Source organism: Gobio gobio (genome assembly GCF_949357685.1).
Source record: "Gobio gobio genome assembly, chromosome: 1".
Taxonomy (NCBI): Eukaryota; Metazoa; Chordata; class Actinopteri; order Cypriniformes; family Gobionidae; genus Gobio; species Gobio gobio.
The window spans coordinates 55783912-55800070 of record NC_137097.1 but is presented as its reverse complement, the minus strand read 5'-3'; the positions used below and the strand labels follow the sequence as shown (position 1 = coordinate 55800070).

Genomic DNA, 16159 nt, shown 5'->3' with positions numbered 1-16159 from the left:
TGGGTGAAAATTGGTTCTTATTCAGATTATTCTCTTTTGTGCACTGAATCTGGAGTGCAGAACAGCGGGTAGGCCTACTCTTATGTTGGCTCTTATTGAATCACTAAACATACAGCTTTTACCAATGTGATCCGATTCTCAGAGAAAGTTCTCTTAAAGGGTTAGTTCACCCAAAAATTAAAATAATGTCATTTATTACTCATAACCATTATTCAGTGGTTCAGAGCGCCAGAGTCACGTGATTTCTGCAGTTTGGCGGTTTGACACGCGATCCGAATCGTGATTCGACTCGTTGATTCGATACACTCCGAAGCTTCATGAAGCAGTGTTTTGAAATCGGTTATCACTATATAAGTCGTTATTTAGGTTTTTTTGGCGCACCAAAAATATTATCCTCGCTTTATAATATTAATATTGAACCACTGTACTCACATGGACTGATTTAAATATGTTTTTAGTAAGATCTTGAGAGTGTAAATTGCTTTGCTCCCTATGGAGGGCTCACTGAGCCTTCAGATTTCAACAAAAATATCTCAATTTGTGTTCCAAAGATGAACGGAGGCCTTATGGGTGTGGAACGGCATGAGGGTGAGTAATAAATTACATTATTTTCATTTTTGGGTGAACTAACCCTTTAAGATGGCCACACACTTGAAGATTTGAAGCCCGATTTGTACCCCCAAGCGATCGGGGGGCGTGGTCCGATTCTATGCTTGTCGCACACAACTTTTTGTCCAAAAAAATCCTTGGCTGTGTCCAAAAACCTAGGCAGCTGACTCGTTGCCTCGCTGCCTTATCGGACAATGGCTTTTAAGGCAGCGTTTGTACATGAAGGCACCTCACGAAACTAATTTCAGACAGACTTCTTAGGCAGTGTAACCGTTTAATGATCTACAGCAAAATAGAGAGAGCTTTGGTGAGAACTAAACAAATATTTAATTACTACATTAGTAATTTCTCGCTAGAAATGACATCAGAAGTACATTTACACCCAAACTCACCAGTAAACGCAACTTTCGGACGCCATCTATTTTTTTCCAGCTCAACTGTCACAGAATGGAAAGCACAGGATTGTGGGATATCAAAGGCAGCGAAAGATACAAATATGCTGCCTTCAAAAATCGATCAGATGAAGGTATCTCAGGAGACAGGAAGTGATGCTAACATTAGATTCGGATGTTCCTTGGTGCATTCCTGCCTTGAAATGTGTCCTCCGAAGGCAGCATTTTCCAGGTTTCGGACACAGCCCTTCTGTGGTATGAGAGTGCGTAAGATCCCAAATCGTAAATATCAAACACTGCCTCTGACGTGATAGCTGCAATAGCCAATGAGAGCGAGCAAGCTTCACCAACCGGATGTTGCGTGCTTCTATAGCTGAAACTTGGCAGCCACAAACATGCCACGAAAGTGGAGCATTGAGAAAGAAGATCACCCATATTCTTTTTTCTCCTTTGTTTAACAAAACTCACAGGAGAACCAGCTGACGATGTCAACCTTCCTCCATTTGTTTTCCTTCTCAAGTCTGAAGACCAAATTCAGGATTTTCGTTAAATAACATTTGGGTTTGTTTTTCACCAAATCCCTATTGTATAACCTACTCCCTATATAAGTTGGAATATAAGACTTGTCATGTGGGATCATTCTGTAATACTGTTACTTTTTTAAAGGGGTGATGAATTGAGAAATCAACTTTCCTTTGAGCCTTAGACAAATAAAAGTTCATTGTGATATAAGAATATCCTGTAAGTTTCAGAGCTGAAAACGTCCTTGTTAGTCAAAGAAAAGCTTTTATAGATACCAGGCCCAGAAAACGAGAGATCTCAGAATCTGTCGACCACTGATGTCATAGAATGCAGAAGCACCGCCTCAAGCCCGCCTACCGACTCGTGGAGCTAAACGGGTCGCGCTACTGAGCAATAATCATGCCGGTTCCAGCTCACGTGCGTAAGACATTGCGCGTTTGTTCGCTTCATTTCACCGCAGAATCGATTGTAAACAAGATAGAGGTAGAGACTGGATTTGCAGACATATTGAGATTAAAACACAATGCTGTGCCTTCTATATTGGATACGACAGGAAGGGTGCAACACACTTATGCGTATAAAACATGTTTTTTAAATGTGTTAGTATTGCATTGTTACAGATCGTTTGATATCTATTGATTACATACCTTAGCACGCTGTCACATGCTGGAGAAGGTGTTATTGGTTCATTCGTGATCAGACTCGGACATCTCAACGTCCCAGGGCTATATGCTTTTCAGAAGGGCTATCACTGCCCTGCCGATGGGCTATAGTGAAATAACATTCCTTTCTTGCGCGCGCACGTGTGTGTGTACTTACGGTTCGCGGTTATATTCACTGATGATCGGGCCGGCCAAGTAATACAGAATTAACATTCCAATCAATCGCGGGTGGATGAGAGATGAATCATTGTGTTTGTTTGATAAAGATATTTTGGGAGTCCTGTGAGCATTTCCCCAGACGCTTTCAAAACAATTTCCACATGTACTGAGGGGAGCTGAAGCTCATTAAATATGCAAATCTTATCCAATCCTAGCTGTGGGCGGTTACTTCCAAGTCTTTGGTGCAGAACGCCCATCAAAACCGAGCGTTTTTCAGAGAGCCTCAAAACCAAGGCAGAAAATAGCCTATTACTTATTCATTATGATGCTTTTCAATGTAAAAACCATGTGAATGTCATTAGTTGACCACAGACAACAGTATACATTTTTTTAAAAAGCCAGTTCATGACACCTTTAAAAAGCTTGATGCTGGTCTCTATTCACTGCCATTATATGGACGAGCGCAAGCGGGATATTTTTATTCACCTTTTGTGTTCCTATAAAGAAAAAAGGGCATACAGCATTAAAACAACAGCAGGGTGAGTAAATGATGACTTAATTTTCATTTTAGGGTGAATTATCCCTTTAATGAAGTAGCCTATTATAGTCTCCGATCACCAACATAATATCCGTCAATATAGCCTTGTAAATCATGCAGTGCCATATTCAGACTATGACCATTATAAACATTTATACATGAATTGGAGAGACTCATTCCATCCAACACCTACTCAACAATGGCGAGAAATTTTATCCTCCAGTCCTTCATTATGGCAAACGTATATGTCTCTTATTCAGTATCATTTGTCTTCTCTTATTTGCAGTGACCCACACTTGGAATCATTTGGATTTCACTGATATTTAGGCTAATTTGGACGTTTCTCTGCACCTGTTGTCTTAATCAAGCAGGCCTGATGATGTAGTTAAGTCTTAAAGCTGATTGGCTTAAATGGTTACCTCAGACTATGATTGGCTCCTATGCATATATATGCAGAAGCAGGTGAATTTCATTAGGCCTCCATCCATTATGCCTTTTTGGCCCCATTGTGGAAACAAGTTAGCATTTTAGCACTTATGGTTCCATCATCCTGAAGTCACTGAATTTTCTTGAAATAAGGTTTTTTGTAATGGCAATCTGAGCCATTTTTCGTTCTTCGCCATTTCCACAAGGGTGTTGCACAAAGGATTTGACACATGAATCCATAACTTGTCTTGTAAAGCTTTACTTTTTCTTTGTCTTACATTATAAGGGAAATCAAACCTACTTTACACTTATTCACATTCCAAAAACATGAATTCTAGCCTTTTTCACGGTCAAAAGATTGTCTAGCACCAACCTTTCCCCCTATCTTAAAAGTTTTGATGTGATGTCAAATGTCTTTCATTTAGCTAACATTTAGCTTTTTTACTTCTGCCGATTGTATTTAGTCTTTAAAATGCATACAAGTTGTGTTCATTTGGGAATATTATCATGATGAACAAATCACATAAGAACCATAAACTTTTGTTGGTTGCAGAGCTTATTTCCTGCAATTATCCAAAAGCCAATAGTAAAATCCTTTTGGGTTTTTTGTAGAGGGAGCCAGTTTCCGGTCTTGGCCTTCAAAAAAATCATAATCGCTGCAGTGCTCTATTAGCCTTCAGGGGCTGCGTTTAACTCCACTTTTAGACATACACTCATACATTCATATTTAATATTTGAATTTTTTTAACAGCCCACATATACATAAAGTTCTATAGAATTGTGTGTAAAACAAATTCAAAAGGAAAAAAACCTGTAAATAATAGCAGATTTAATTTAAACACATTTCAAGGGGTCCACCAGTAGTGAGCACTAGTGCAACTTAAGCAATTACGTACATCCGAGTGGAAGACACGGAGGGAAGTTAGTGAGGGAAAGGCATAAAAAAAAAAACAGGGTTGACCTAATCCTACAACTGACATCATGACTAAACAAATTTAACTTGCCATTTTAATGTAGGCCTATTTATTTTTACAGTCTTAAATAATGTGCCAAAGGCTGTGCTTAAGTACACTAGCATTAGTTGCATTATTCCAAATTGTGAAATAGATGAGCAGATAAAAAAAAAAAAAATGCATGTGACACATAACCTCTTGCACCGCAAAGTTTGCCTCCCCATACAGTTCTTGGTGTTTTATGCTTTATGCTCACAAAACATCCCTTAATTTAGCATGTCATATCCATCTTCACAACCCCTAAATATAGCCTGGAAATTACATTTGTGTTTTACTTTATTGTTATTGTTCACTAGGTCCCTACAATCCATGCATAGTGTGGAAACACGCTAGTGTGATTCCCGCCCTTTTCACCAAGAATGTGAACAAGCAAGAAGCACCTTTATCCTCTAAACCGCAATTCCTACTTTCCTCCGACAGAGCCAACATAAGCTTTGAGGATGAAGTTATCCTATGAATAATGCTTTATAATTCAAACGCTCAGCTACAAATCTCTAGAAGGATAATGACAGATGGTACAAATAGAAGGAATCGTTGCCGTGATGCAAGACTTGATTGCTTTCTCACCGATACAGCTTTGTGTGTATAGACTTACAAATTGTTCATACTGTATCATATTTAAATTCATACTATGATTCTGAAATCAATTTGAATGACACTCTAGTAAAAAAAGGTAATCATTTTTAAGGCTGACCAATAAACAAACGAATGCCTGAACTTACCAATCCTAGAAGAACATTGCAATAACAAGACATCAAGCTTTTGAGATGAATCCATTTATTCACCATGTGCCATTTCCTGTGAAGTGATTACGATAACCCCTCTGTTCACATCCCTCTTTAACCTCTCATTCACAGTGGTTCCCCACAGAGGCACTGGGCTTGATTGATCTGGCACTGTATGAATGCCCGTGAATGAGCTCCAGATTGTCTTTAAATGGGGATGTGGGGTTTTATGTTAGAGGGACCAGTGCCATGAAGGTCAGTTCACAGAGCTGTGTCATTTGCTGATGGAGCTGGAATGCAGAGAGATTGCTCAGTTTTAAGGGTGACAGAGAAGCACAAGATTCTGTTTCTTCAGCAATAAAGCTAATAAAGCTGAAATAAAGAATTTTAGAAGAAACTGACAGCAGAGAAATTCAGTTTATTATGGTCAAACATCTATTTCCCCACATGCACACTTTGACTTTTGGTAGATTCCCTTATTTTTTGCCATTGTTTTTATTTGTATTGTTGATTACCCTCAATCAAGGTTCAAAATGAACAGCCATAAATATATATTAACATCAATAATAATAATTCTGTCATGACAACTCTGTTTGGCATGGTAATGGATATGACAATGTTAATGTGTTTGGTCTTGGCGGAATATATGATGCTGTTGGTTATTCCATCAGATCTATACAGGTGGAGCTGGGGAAGGTGAAGGGTTTCTGGAAGTGCTCTGCAAACTGCTACAGCAAACGCGGACCAAGTATTTGAAGGCTGAGCAGTGAGCTCATTGGCTACTGATATATCAGGAACCAATCAGCGGTTCCCTATAGAGAAAGATGTGATTACAAGCAGATTGAGTTAAGGACCTATTAGCCTGCGCCATCTAGAGTTTCATGACAGAACTTTGTATTAATAATAAATCTATTTTGATTGTGTTCCTGACAGTATAGTGACACTCTTGCAGTGTGGTATTAATAATCCTTTCTCCCTTGTTCTTGAGGATGCAATCATAATTCTGCTCTTCGTTTGAGGAATAGCAGCTCTCTTTGCAGATATTTGTCACATTCCCCATTATATCAGCATTTCATTACTGTTCATTAAAATTCTCCTTTCAACCCTTTCTTATGGGATTGCAAACTAAACGCATATTTTAATTTGCTATGGCAGACCCTAATGCCTTTGAATGTCAAAGACTTCAGCTTCAGCATGCATACTAAGTCGCGTCAAACAGTAATCACACTTGGCTAACATGACGGCGGGTCCCAGTGCAAGACAGTCACTGTGGACAAAACACCCAATCTGGACGGCAAGGACAACAAGAATTTCCATACTGTCAGAACAGGTGGCAACAACACCTGCTTCCAAAGTTTTTAGTAATTTGTCACATTTAGCGGCTGCGTAGAAATAAGTTCTGATGTATTCAAAGGCAGGTTGTACTAGGGGGAAATAATAAAGAATGAACAAGAGACAAGCCCATGCAGAAGTCCATGTCATACAGGCAAACGCAGAAAGGAGAGAGTACGACGACTTCCCCATTAGACCTCGCCTATGATCTTGGGCATTGTTCCACGGCGTCTAATGCCATTAGACAGGAAAAGAAAACCTTACAAACAGTTAAGCTGACAGAATCTGAATGAAAGTGAATGAATAAAAGATAAATATCCGCATGAACGGATAGACACAGAGGGCAAAGCCGGCAGCCCCTCTCATCATAAAGTCTGTGTTGGAGAGGCAGCCCTTGCTGACTGTCTTATCTTATTGAGAGTCTCATTAGCATAGAAATTACTTCAGGCAGAGGCAAAGAAGCAGGACCCAGCACAGGTAACTCTCAACTCTCTCTTTCCATTAGTATGGAGAGAAACAGAAGATGTGAGGGGAGGAAAAGTTGAGTAAAAAGACAAAAATGAAGACTGGCTGAGGGCAACGAGAGGGAGCGGAGGGAAAGGGAAAAGGAACAGAACAGCAGAATACAATGTCATTTGGATAACAAAGAGATGCCTACTCTCTTTTGATGTTTGTTTTTTTACAGGGGTGCATAAAGACTCCAGCCAGCGACTATGAGAGTAGCTCTAAAGGGGAAGTTCTACAGAAAGACAAAAGCCATTTTGTCAACGAAAATGCAAAGTCAGCACAAAATTGGTGCACACATAACTTTGATACGTTGACATTTTAAAGCAGGGATGGGCAAACTCGGTCCTGGGGGGCCACTGCCTTGCAGAGTTTAGTTCCAACCCTAATCAAACACACCTGAACCAGCTAATCAATGCCTTCAGGATTACTAGAAAGCATAGACAGTAAAAGAAATGGACAGAGCGACCCCATAGACTTCAACGGGGAGAATTGAAGTCAGGTAGAAGCACTCACTTCCTGATGGCTGAGCGTACTGCGCAGCCTCAGACTGAGCTTGACGACGTAGATGTGACGTGATCAGCCTGTCTGACAGTGGCAAGTCTTCTAGTAGTTGTGCAACGTAAAATCTGAATCACAGAATCTTGCAGAGACAGAGAGAGTGAGCAGGAGCAACTTTTGATGAACGAAGCAGGATCTGCAACATCTCTATCTGCGTTTATGCCTCCATGTCCCCCCGATTGCCTCATAGACAGTAAAAGATTGCCTACGAGCTTCTCCTCGGGTCTATACGGTAATTTGCTCAACAGCGCGACACAGTCGCATGGTTATGACACAATCGTTAGCCCATATTTTACAAAAACAGCTTCAACGGGGCGATAGTGTAAGATACAAGGTAATGGAGCCTTTTATACATTGTCGTGTTTGTTTAGAAATAAACAATGGACGAATGGAGTCTTTAAACGCCTCAGATGTAAAGATATTCACTGTCAAAGTGAGGCCAAAATGAATGGGAGTCAATGGGATGCTAACAACAGGTGATGGCTTGGTTAGCAATGGCCGCGCCTATGGTTGGTATACGCTTTCCGGGGGCTGGGCTACCCCCTTGCTAGAAAGCTACAGGCAGGTAAGTTTTATCAGGGTTGGAGCTAAACTCTGCAGGGCAGTGGCCCTCCAGGACCGAGTTTGCCCATCCCTGCTTTAAAGGCACAATATGTAAGATGTTATATATTTTCTATCCAAATCTAACCCGTTTTAACCAGTGTTATGGACTGTCATTGCATCGCCTGTCAAGTCATCCAGTTTTTATTAATGTGATATTCTAATATTGATCTACATTCTGAAAAGTGCAACAAGTCTCTCATACCAGCCATCGAACGAACACAGAGTAACGTTATAACATAACTTTCAACACACTCATATGTATTTAGTTTGATCGTTTTAATCATGTACTACAGTACTACGTTACCACGTACGCAACAAAAAGAGCAGAAGCGGCTTATTGCAGCATAAGCATAATAAAAGACCCATTGGACTCAAGATGGGTGTGTATAGCAGGCCTCTCTCATAAGCATTCGCTCCAGTGGCCTCGTTCCACTCCCACGGCTCTTGGCGCGTCCTGCTTCATACCACAGTAACGTTAATAAAACTTTAATACATTAGCTCATCCATGAACATGATTTCTGACCGAGCATGTCAGATTCCTTTCCGTCAGCTGTTGAATTGAAGACGACACCTTCCCATGAATCCATGCTCATTTACGACGTCATCAAGCTACACCTTTGTTAAGCAACCTCTAGCGGCGAAAATTACATATTGTGCCTTTAAATGAAATATATATTTTGTCCATCGAGCAGATTTTCTGGAATTGGATAACAACATTTTGTCCACAAAATGCTTTTTGTTTATTGCATTTAGTGATTTTGCATGTCACAAAATTCATGATTTTGCCCATTCTGTGAATGAGATATGTATTGAATGAACAACCTCTTTCATGGAAAAAATATGCATTCTCGCCAAATGCAGGTGTTTTCTTAAATTAAGTTTACATTTACATGTGCATTTTACTGATGCTTTTGTGAATAGTCGTTATATATTTCCTATCAGTTCTTACATTCCCTAGACATCGAACACAGACTGTAGCATTGCTTGCACCATTCTCTGCTGTAAGAAATGAAAAGTACAAATCAGTTTTTGGAGTGTTGACTTTTCCATCAATGGATTGCAACTTGCTTTTGTTTTTCTGTGTTTGTCATGAACTGCTTTTCTTCACACAATCAGCTGATGAAATTAGTCATATTACACTTGGCGCCTCATACATCTGATGCTGATTTTGGTTAGGAAGGCCTTCTTTGCCTAGAGCTTATGGAGACTCCAATCTCTTTCCAGGCAGGCGAGTCCATCGCCGATGTGACAGAGCAATGGGTAAAGCGAAGCTCAGTTTAATGCAATGCTCTACAGAGGCACTTTGAAGATCTAAATCGAGAACAGCACTACCCATGCCAATTAGAGCCCCAAAATGGACTCTGTAATGAACATAAACAAACCAGTTTAAAAAAGTGCTGTTAGCCTTAATATTTGCTGTAACGTGATAATTAATAAGGAAAGACAAAAACCTGCTTTGTATTTATCTTGGTAATTATTTTTAGAACCCTGGGGGAAGGTGCCTGTGTCAGAATCCTTCATTAATTCCGCGCTGTGGCTTGTAAAGTAGTTTTAGTCACTGCAGAGTGAACATGATAAATAAAGCCACAGGTAGCAGTGAGGTAAAGCCCTGCGGATGAGTCTGCGCTTGCTGAAAGCTCCAGAATGCAGCCTCTGCTCACCCACACAATCAAAGACCTTCAGAATCGTTTCAGTCTGCGAGCCAACATGTCGAGCTACGAGAACAAGGGGGAACGCAGATAAATTTTGTCGCACAGCGCTACGTCGTGTGAACAATTTATGTAAGATGTTAAACAGAGCTTCGCTTGAGAATGCTTATAACCTTCATTAAGGTCAAACATCCACAAAACAGAGATAAATTTGCATTTACATCAAGAAATGCAGCATTCCCACGTAGCATTAGGTGAACAGACTGCCTCAGCCTTGGGTGGGCCCAGCTGATGCTCTGAGCCCACTGCAGTTATGGATATCAACCATGGAGTCTGTCATCATCTGTGAAGTGCATTGACCCCGGACTAAACACACATGCTCCAGTATTGCTCAAATTCATCCTTGTCAACTGCAATAGATGATGTTTCTGAACAGCCTCTGGTGCAGCAGAGCATCACAGGCCAGACCACAGGAGGACTGCACCACTGTTCATTATAACTGTAAAAGCAGGGGGAGAAAAATCCTTCTGTCAAAGACCCCCTGCGGTGAAAATCAAGTGATTAATGTTGTTTATATCTATGTGGTGTTTTTATAATAATAATAATAATTTGTTACATATGTAGCGCTTTTCTGGGTACTCAAAGCGCTTTACATATAGAAGAAGGGAATCTCCTCAACCACCACCGATGTGCAGCATCCATTTGGATGATGCGACAGCAGCCATATTGCACCAGGACGCCCACCACACAACCAGCTTATTGGTGGAGAGGAGACAGGGTGATGAAGCCAATCAGTATATGGGGATTATTAGGAGGCTATGATGGACAGAGGCCAATGGGCAAATTTGGCCAGGATGCCGGGGTTACACCCCTACTCTTTTTCCGAATCAGCTACCTAGTTTTCCCAGGAGGTCTCCCATCCAAGTACTGACCAGGCTCAACCCTGCTTAGCTTCAGTGGGAAACCAGTCTTGGGCTACAGAGTGATATGGCTGCTGTTTTTAATATTCTTTATGGCAAACCATTGCAAATTATTCAGCCAACACCATTGCTGAGTATTTTCTCCTTAAAACAGCAGTTTACCAAAGACGTGGTTTATAATCTCCCTTGTTCTCTATGTCACAAACATGTTATAACCAATCCCGTCAATGTGCGGGTGGGCTTTAGCATATCATTAACTAGCTGCGAAGCAGGGGAGTCTCAAGAGAAGCCAGGTTATCCAGGTATTTTTTTCTGTTGATATGAAAAATCGTGTACATTTAGCAATAAAGCGGGTGAATTGTGCATATGATGTATATTATGATGTTATGATGAACTATATGCCTTTCTCCACTGACGTTTTAAGCTGTTCAAAATGTTTGTAAGGATGCTGATTTTTAGAAGGCAACTGTCTGACTCTGAGATGGTGAACGGGAACATGGCCGTTTAACATTAGCAACACATTATTAGCTGTTTGATAATGTAGTCAAGCCAAAGGCTAATCATATTAATTACCGTTATGTGTCCGACGTAGAGAGTAATACATAATATGCATTACCATTCTGATACATTGACTTGTACGCAAGCCTGTATAATTCGTTCTTCCACTTCTTTTTTTGAATCAGTTTCTGATTCAGACATATATGGCTGAATTAAAGTAGTATTTCCACTTGCCATTGTGTAGCGTTTACTACAGTAAAGCTGACCAAGTGGATTAGGTATTCCGAGCTTGTGTGATTGAGTAGAGATGGGGACTAATATGAATGTTCATGGTTCCACATATAATAATGAAACAAGGGTTACATTCAAGCTATTTTAAGGCATGAAAAAATATTTTTACAGGAAAAAAAACATTTAAATGTGTCATTTTGGTGATCAAAGATGAGTTTTATACAATTATTGACTACAGGGGGACATTAAAAGAGACAATACCTATTTAATCTAGTATTTGTATTGCAGTCTAGTGTATACTATATCAAATCTAAAGAGGCATCAGTGCTTATCTACTGCTTATGATAATTCACTGCAGTATATATGATGTATATTCCATGTTTACATTACAGTACAAAATTATTTCTATAGTTCTTGTTTTGTAAAGAAATGTTACAAAAGACATTGTGTAATGCTACCCGTTGTTAGGGTTTTTCAGGTTGTTGCTTTATGAGTGACAAAGTGTGTTCATTGTGTGAAAATCTTTACTAGTGTTATAGAAGAAGTTGATTTGAGACATAACATGTTTTGGTATATTTAGAGCATTTTGAATGTGAAATGAATGGCTGTGCCAAGTTGAAAGTTGGTTAGTAGAACTGTGTGAAGTGTGTGAAGCACCCTAAGATTTGTGAAATGTGTCTTAGTAAAAAAAAACTAACAACATTGTAATATATATAAAATGTGGAAACACTATATCCATTATGCCCCAACATACAAACCTGCAGCTTTCAGCCAAGAGGTCAATCTATGATCCTCTGTTGGACAATTTCAAAGTTCTCCAAACCCTTCGATTCACATTTGATTGGTAAAAAGTCTTTGTAGTGTAGGATAAGCCATCAATATTTCTCACCATTTTCCTGGAAGAGAGATTCACAACTATTTTTGACTGTAATTTTAAATGTGTATATCTAAAAGGTGACTTTTAGTCAACAAGTACACTAGAATACATATTGTCTCAGAGATATTAAAAGCCATTTTTGCTATGAAAAAAGTCTTATATTTACACTATTTTATTTGGAATCCAAAACAGTCAGCAATGGTGGATAACCAATGGTAGAGACCATGATGATTTTGATGTGCTGGGAGATTCAAAGTGTAAATCCTCAAGAAATTGACACTGATAGAGGAAAGACCGCAGAGGATCTGACGTGAGAGCTGTCAGATTACACACCCTCTCCGAGGCGGAGGAATTTATACGTTTACGACTTGTCAACATGCTTAATTACGAACGGCGCAGTTAGAGTATGACTTTTCACTATGCAGCTACCTCTGAATGACTAATGGCTATAATGATATGATGATAATGAAGTGATTTTCACTCTGCACAGGGTTATGATGAAAGGGATCATGAAGATAAAAGAGTGAGAGCTGAAAGGATACAGGTAAAAATGTTTCCAAACATCCCCTGGGAACATAACGTGAAGACACCAAAGTCCCAGCATGTCAGGATGAGCAGAGAGAAAGCCCTCACACAGGTGTGACAAAAGAATATGAAACTTAGGAGGGGGGCAGAGGGAGGACGTGGGCAGAAAGGGCGGTCTGGAGCGAGATGGCAGCAGATAGGAACAGTGATGGTGAGTGACAGGCTCAGACAGAGGGAGGAGAGTTCACACAGGGATGAAAGGACACTTACATAATCAGAGGCTGGATCATGATCAGGCAGCGCTCGCTCTACCTCCCAGCCTCTTCAGCAGGAGCTGCTGTCGGAGAACAACATGAAGAACACCAATTAAATGTGCTGGAAAGTTTATGGCTCCTCAGAGAGGGGGGAAATAGAGAGACAAAGCCAGGCTTCTGCTGGTGTATTCCTTCTGAATAACTTATCTGTTCATTCTGTACTCTGGGAAATATTTATAGAATAAAAAGTTTCCTATGAAGTTTTCTATATTTGATGAGTGTTTTTATAATTCAAAAGCTCAGAGCTCACACTCTCTGAAGATTACCACTGATTGACAAACATGGGTGTTCGAAGCCAAGTAATTACTATTCTCTCGCCGTATCATTTTGGGAGTTATGAACTAGACCCCTATAAAAACACCAGTAATTATCAGTTCCAGGGCTCCCTGTAATTAGCATCCCAGATGTTTCATTACTGATCACAAAAGCGGAAAGGATCATTTCTCTCCATCTATACCTCGCACAATTCCCTCGTGTTTAAGGGGAGGCACAGCAGTGTGCTCGATTCATATTGTCGAAGCGGCTGAAGTCAGTCTGGGTTAAATCTTCTCAGTGGGTCCGTGATGATGCCGTATTATTGAGTTAGCTGGAGGAGAGGGCAGTGGAGGGGCACTAGACACAGAAACGGAACAGAACGTCCGTGAACAGCATCTCTCCGCCAAATACCACTAATATAAGAGCGCATCAGCAGGAGAGGAGAACCCTTTTATCCATCTGCATCTATAATGATGCTCAGAGAAGCATGGAAAAAAATCTATCTGTGTCTGGCAAGCTACTCAAAAAGTCGCTAGCCAAGCTATAAAGGCCTATATTGAAAAATTAGCAAATGTTATCTGATTGTTTATCTAGTTAGAAGCTACAAGGAAAACAGTATAGTTTGCAGTTACATAATATTCATGTGTGATACAGTATATTAAATACAGTACGCTGCAATGTGTTCAGATACTTGTTTATTTAAAAAACAATCCAAAATTTAAAATCCAACACACCTGAAAAAATGCAAGTCGATAAAATAGAAAATTGTATTTAAGAGAGTACACATAAGATGTGTGTAATCATGAAACGCACGAAGAGGTAGTTTGAAGGAACGGAGTTGTGTGTGATTAAGTCATTTGTGCTGTTACCGCTTGTGACTTTGACGATTAAGGGATAGTTCTAGCCTAGAAATATAGAGAAATCTAATTTGCAACCAGGGTAGTCTAGCAACTCTCTGTTGGCTTGCGAGCTGGAAAAACCAAACTCTGGTCTGGCCAATCACATCGTGTATAGAGTCGGTGGGCGGGCTTAACATAATGACGGCAGAATTGCGACGGTTCCGCCTGTTAATTGTAAACAAAGAAGCTGGCGAACAGCGGCCTTTCGAAACGGCTTTGGCCACGACTCTGGAAGACTTGGAGTTAACTTTTGAGAAAAGAACAAAGAACGGCACTAAAGTCATTCTTAAGAAAGGAAGATGTGTTCGGAGTTTTGCCGACCGGATACGGCGAAAGTTTAATCTATCAACTAGCTCCGCTTCACCTTCTTCGGTGCTCTGGTTGGTTGTAGCTCTATCCTATTGCATGCAGAGGGAATTTGAAAGACAACCGCTTATCCCGCCCCTCGGATTGAGCCCTGCCAATGGTGAGTTCCCAGACAAAACATCTTGATGTGGGTCTGGCTTGTCAGGCTAGGAGAGTTCACCTAAAAATTAAAATGTACTGTTAATTTACTCATCCTCGGGCCACCCAAGATTTAGGTGTAGGGTATTTTTTTCTTTGGTAGAAATGTAAAAAAAGATTTTTAGCTGAATCCGTGGTCCTTGGTGATTCATATAATGCAAGCCAATGGCTACCAGTCAAAAAAACATATACAGGCAAAACCAATTACAGAGTGTCTATTTACACCAAGTGCAAATAGCGTGCCTTGTATTGCGAATCAGCATGCTAGCAACGCATATTTTTCAATGTCTTCAGTGCTGCAGTCAGTAAAGTGTAATGGTGCGTTCACATGTGTGATTTACATGTTAAGTCAATGCAGAGACGCGAAATGGCATTCTGCGGAAACGCTCAAGTTGAAAAATCTGAACTTTGGCGGATATGTTGCGCCGCGTTAACCAATCAGGAGCTTGGTCTAGTAGTGACAACAATGAGGAGAAAATCTGTATATTAATATCTGGTTCAGACAATATGATTATCACTGTGATAACATTAAATGACATAAAACACAACACAGTCTCTTTTTGTTAAATGCAAGTTTATGTATGATCAACAATACAAAGGTATAAGTAAAAGGTATAATAAGCATGAAATAAAGCAAACAATTCAGTCAAACATTCAAAGTCAGTGCTAGTAGGCTAACATTACAACTGCAACGTACAGTTATAGCCTAAAAATATAAAGTAATGAAACTTCTCTTTGCCTTCAGTCTAAACGATTTGCCAGGGAACAAATTATAGATCCATGAGACCAAAGATCGGCCGTTACAAGACGAATTATAGCTTGAGACACACCACAGAGACATCAGAACCAGCGGCAGACGGCAGAAGGACTGGCCGAGGAAAGGTTGCCCTCGCCGGCTTTGACGAGCGCTGAGCGCCGCTGTCCGCTGGAGCTCACAACTCCGAAAACGCCAGATAAAATGTTCAAATAGGCACTCTTTATATAAATAAACCACATATTTGAGCTTTAAACAACTACATTATCGACTGAAAAAGTCTTAAAACTACGTTTTGTCACACATTAACAGTAGATTTAAAAAAAAAAAAGACGTGTAAACACAGCCCATGTCAGCCATCTCTCAACAAGACGAGCCGCTGGCAGAATCCCCGCCCATGACGCGAATTTGCGTCTGTTGTGCAGTGAATGTTACGCGCGATTCGCACGAATTTCACGCGTGATTGAAGCGAGTAATCTCAAAATGTTCAAGCATCCACCTTCGCGCGATCAGTGTGAATTATTCGTGCGAATCGCGTCCTGTGTGAATGCCACATTAATGATCTAGGTTTTGACGTGAACAACCCGGGTTCGAATCTGCCTTTTGTCGAGCTCGCTCTTCTCCCTTTTCCCATCACATATCACATCGGAAAGGCATTTATTTTCAATAAAAATAAAAAATAAACGT

The 16159-nt window shown here is 40.2% G+C and overlaps 1 protein-coding gene across 2 annotated transcripts in view; it reads right to left on the bottom strand.

Annotated features, from left to right (window-relative positions):
• dus1l (dihydrouridine synthase 1-like) overlaps positions 1 to 15845 on the bottom strand; it is a 658813-nt gene extending 642968 nt beyond the window's left edge. Inside the window, exon 1 of one of the 2 annotated variants that reach the window (XM_079833288.1) lies at positions 15549 to 15845. The gene's annotated coding sequence lies outside the window, so the exon portion shown is untranslated. Of the gene's footprint in view, positions 1 to 15046 lie in introns of both variants that reach the window. The other variant, XM_079833287.1, reaches the window with a different exon arrangement.
• Positions 15846 to 16159: the final 314 nt, after the last annotated feature.